General features: G+C 32.3%; 1 non-coding gene across 1 annotated transcript; it reads left to right on the plus strand.

The window, feature by feature from the left end:
- Positions 1 to 4,915: 4,915 nt before the first annotated feature.
- Smp_tRNA_02018_Pseudo_TTG.1.1 lies at positions 4,916 to 4,987 on the plus strand. Its single transcript has one exon. It is a non-coding gene (tRNA).
- Positions 4,988 to 5,365: the final 378 nt, after the last annotated feature.

The following is a 5,365-nucleotide window of genomic DNA, read 5'->3' on the forward strand; positions in this document are numbered from 1 at the left end:
AAGATTCATCCAAAGAATGTGAAGTGAATTTAAAATATTGAATGGACTTTCGAATTTTCATTTTAACTACCGGAGATAAAGAAATTTGAAAAAAACATTGACAAAGATCCTAATTTGATTTGAACATACCTGAAAGTATTATTATCATATCATTTAAATTCATTTAGTATTGTTTGTTTGAATCTTCCCATCGATGTGTTAGGACTGCAACTGGTCAGTCTCTAATTGGCATATGTGCATACTGTGCGTATTGCCTCGATATAGCATTAATTCATAAGCATGGTAAGCAGAGATGAATAGTTTTAATTCATGTAATTATTTCACCCTGATCAAATATAAGTTATTCTAACACAAAATAGTTACGAAGTTATCATTTAACATAAAAACTACAATCACTGATATGAATTTTTTGTTAAAAATTATTAACAAACTGTTAATTAAGAAGCAGTAACCAGTGGAGTTCAACCAGGTCTGTTGGGAGATATCAACACGCTGAAGATATTGGTGAATGGTTGCTCAATTTCGTGGATTGGTTGAAGTTAGACATTAACACCGTTGAATGCCAGCCAGCTCATTGGTCTATCGATTAAGTGCTCTGGAGCGAGACTGGTAGGTCCTGGGTTCGAATCTCGCTCGCGAGGCGGGATCGTGGATGCGCACTGCCGAGGAGTCCCACAATAGGGCGAAACGGCCGTCCAGTACTTCCAGGTTTTCTATGGTAGTCCAGCTTCAATTGACTCATGATGTCAACTATATAAATTTACTAAAATCTCTACAAAACCCCCTTCTGATGATTGAGTATATCACCAAAAAGATTATCCTTATTTAATATATGCAGTTTTTGTGAATCTCATTCAATATGAAATACTTGATGAATTTTATTTATATATTAATGAAAGATGAAGGAAAATATTTAAAAAAAACTTTGAATTATACCAAATTATATACATGGATCAGCGAAATAAATATTATTTTACAGTTAATATTGAATAATTTTTAATAGTTGAATCTATGAGTTGATGTAAGCTAGACTAACATTGAAAACCTGGAAGCACTAGAAGGCCATTTCGTTTTATTTATGAACTCCTTAGTAGTAAGTATCCATGGTTCCGCATGTGGGACTCCAGCCCAGGATCTTCGGTCTCGCGCGCAAATGCTTAACCTCTAGATCACTGATCCGGCACCCAACGGTGCTAATGTCTAAATTCAATTGATTCATGATTATGTGCAACTATTCATCCATTGTCTTAGGTAGATAAATATATCTACCCGATACGAATTGGATTGCACTGGCTGTTCAGTGCTTCTAGGTTTTTAATAGTGGTCTAGCTTAAATCAACTTATGAATTCAACTATTAAAAATTACTACAAACCCCCATTCTAATAATATTGAATAACAAATTTAAAAAAGAGTGCAACACTTTCGTAAATCTATGCATTCATTTGCATGTTTTAAATATATATTTATAATTGTGTGACTAAACAAACAAAATCTGTTTGAATTACATAACCAGTAGAGTTTGCGCAACATTTAAAATAGTTACTATGGTGACTCATCATTCATTTTAATAAATAATTTAAATAAACATCGACAATTTTTTTTCATAACATTATTCAGTTTTTATAGTTATTTATAATTTTCACTATTAAAATTGTTTGTCATAACACTATATGATTAATTAGTTACTTTCAGTTTCTCAAGAAAATAATCATAATGACTGAACTTGAACCATTAATCAACCATCCGTCTTGGTTGAGCAAAGGACAGGTAAAAGTGATTAAGAGTTCTATTCTCGCTCATTTGGTGGACACAAATCATCAAGTTGAACTGAATAAAGCTTTTAAAGTTATCTACCATATTCCATTAATCAATTGTCTAGAAAAAATTTATCTCCAATTTATTCTATTCCATAAAATGATTAATTTTTTTTTAAAAAAAAAGGAATAAACAGCTCTGTAATCATTTAAATTTTAATATTCTGTTCAATAAATTTTGATGTTTGACTTAGGAGATGATTGAATTATTTTCTATTCTCTTCTGAAATTCCTCACTGATGGTACCCATCCATAGATTACGTAACCAGGATGAAAAAGGCTTTAATTAGAATTTTAATTAATAATTTTAAATTTATTCACTTAATGAATTAACATGTGATATTATTATATTGAATTATGAATTAATACAATGGAGTTATTTTGACCAGTTACTATGTGAACTATAGGTGTCATATCTGATAGTAACTATTCGCTTTAAGTTATTTTAAATAATATCAGAGGAGGTTTTTGTGGATATTATGGTAATTTTAATAGTTGAGCTCATGAGTTAATTGAGCTAAACCACTATGGAAAACCTGAAAGCATTGGACGGTCGTTTCGTCCATGACCGACGATCTCGCCTCACGACATTCGAATCCATGACCTATCAGTCTCGCACACAAACGCTTAACCTCTAGACCACTGAGCTGGCCAGCATTCAACGGTGTTAATGTCTAACTTCAACCAATCCACGAAATTGAGCAACCGTCCAACATCGTCTTCAGTGAGTTACTACATCACAACAGAAACGGTTGAACTCCACTGGTCACTGCTTTTCACTAGAACTCCAGGAAATTCCTCTTGAAGCCAGTCACTAGTGAGCCTATGTTGATTAATATCAGAAGGGGATTTTTGGGGAGGGAGGGTTAGGAATGGACAAAAATCCGAGATAATCTTGGGTTTTTTTTAACTTCATGTGATTATTATTGAGTGTTACTTCCGTTTTTATAATACAGTTTGATGACTATTCAGCATAAAATTATTTAAAATTCATCTACCAACAGTTATGTGTTATTCCTGGGGTTGTGCAAAGTCTCAGTGATTGTTTATTACAATTTTCAGTTTCTTACAGTGACAGTGAATTATTTTCTACTACAGTAATTAAGTAATATGATTAACTTTGGATATCTCATTAGTTGTTATCGACTGGTTGAAGTATGACTAGAAATTAGTGACATCTATCTGAAGAACAAACTGAGTTACACTGGGAAAAATCTTTAACTGGTCTATGTCTGAGGACTAGTTGATGTTAGGTTATTTTTGTTTTTAAATACGTCTTTATATATATACCATATGTAGTTTTTAATTTCATCATACATAATCAGTCAGAATCAATTTATAGCTCGTTGAATAACTAAGAAATTGAAATTTACATGAGGTTAACACATGTAGTGTTTTCCAAAACAACAATTAAAGCCTTATGATTAAACCATCTGTCTTAGAGAACTCAACAACATATAAAACACCAACTTGATCGGCAAATCTTCTCTATCATATATTCAGTCATTTAGTTAGTAATTTTATCTTCTTAAATCAGTTCTACTGAAATTTTCGGAAGGATTTCTAGCTACTTATCTTATATGTATCAGTAATCAAAATTAGAACCAACCAAAATTAATTGTACCGTTACATAATGCTGTTGAAAATCGCAATAACTAATTATTTTGAGTATAAGGGTTTATGGAGAAGGTTGAGTGTATATTGAAATCACAAACCAACTTAAATTAAACAACTATTGAAAATCAGGAAATATCGAACAGTTGTTTTGTCCCAATATTATACTGTTAATAATAAGAACGAGAAATAAATGGACGTGAATTTTTTTTGATCTATTATTTAGATGTAAACAGATATTTAATAACCTATTTCGAACGCGAAGTCTAGGCTGTTGTGAGTGGGCAAAAATAATAACTGGTTTAAACATTAAATAATCTTTTGTCGGCTTTTTTTTATTGTAATCGGGAATTTTTTTTACTGTTCAAATAAAGTGTTTTATGGAGGAATTGTCAATAAGTTAGATAAACATAGATTTTGTAATGAACTAATACCAATTGGAAATCTATTACGAACTGAAGAGACAATGAAATATAATTTCTCTTTGGCTTGTGAATCCCTCTGCCCTTCAAGAAACTGAGCTTTATAATATAAGGTCTTATGCAGAGCTAAATAATTTAAAACCACTGAGCCAGAATTGAGTATAGTTCTTCATGTTTCGGGCTTCGTGATGATGAATTTTCTAAACTTATAGTTAATTAAAGTCAATAAAATCAAAGAACTGTCTGTAACTCGTCAATATTACTGAGTAAAGGTGATGTTATATTCAAATTCTACTAAATTTAAAAACTATGAATCATTGGATTTCAAACCAAAAGGTCTAAAGGTGTTGTGCCTTTTATTAGACTTGGATCAACTAGATAATCAAACGTATTTTCATACAACACTACAGAGTATCTTGATATCATTTGAGAACCATACAGTAAATAATTCATTTTCAAAATATCAATCAATTGTCTCAGGCTTGATTGTTCTCTTGTTTCCACATCAATCACTATCTGTTCTCGTTCTCTTCTCTTCGATCATATTAACCTTCTACCAATAGGCGTTTCACTTACTAATGGTGGTATATACTACTTATATATGTCGACATCAGTAGTACACACCACAGTAGTAATAATAATAGTATCAACAGTCGCTTTATATTAAGTTCATCCTTCCTTTGACTATAATGACATGGAATCGAATAACTTGAAGTTATTTACATACACTATGATTAAGCTCTATTTGACTTAAATGAATAAATAATTTTGTAAATTATTAAAACTTTTTATCAACTAAATTCGCTTGGTGTTGTTTACTTGTATCTTTCCATTGTTATTTACGACTGCAATTGATCAGTCTCTTTTTGGCATACGTGCATCCTATGCGGACTGCCTCCACTGCTAGCCACTATTCATCTTTGCTTATAAAGCTTGTGACTTCAGGCAATATCGAGGCAGTATGCACAGGATGAACATATGCCAACAAGAGACTAATCAATTGCAGCAAACAACACCAAGTAAATTTAAACTTCACCCCATTGCACAAGCAGATGGCTATCAGGATTCAGTAGCTAAGTGGATAACGTGATACCGTTTGAAGCGAACGGTACTGGGTTCGAGTCCCAGAGTAAACATCAAATCTGAGATGCAGGTACATCCATCTGACAAGTCCCAAATAGGATAAAACACGCTTCCTGCATTCCACTGCTAGCCACTATCTATCTTCTTTTTATCAACTAGTTTCAAATTAAAATGTGGATTAATTTTGTTTTTATATATTGAACTTTGAATAAAATATATCTGATGAATAATTATTTACTTACTTACTTACTTACGCCTGTTACTCTCAATGGAGCATAGGCCGCCGACCAGCTTTCTCCAACCCACTCTGTTCTGGGCCTTCTTTTCTAGTTCTATCCAATTCTTGTTCATTCTTCTCGTATTTGTTTCCATTTGTCGGCGTAATGTGTTCTTTGGTCTTCCTCTTCTCCTTTGACCTTCAGGATTCCATG

The sequence above is a fragment of the Schistosoma mansoni genome, chromosome 3, assembly GCF_000237925.1.
Source record: "Schistosoma mansoni strain Puerto Rico chromosome 3, complete genome".
In the NCBI taxonomy this organism is placed as follows: domain Eukaryota; kingdom Metazoa; phylum Platyhelminthes; class Trematoda; order Strigeidida; family Schistosomatidae; genus Schistosoma; species Schistosoma mansoni.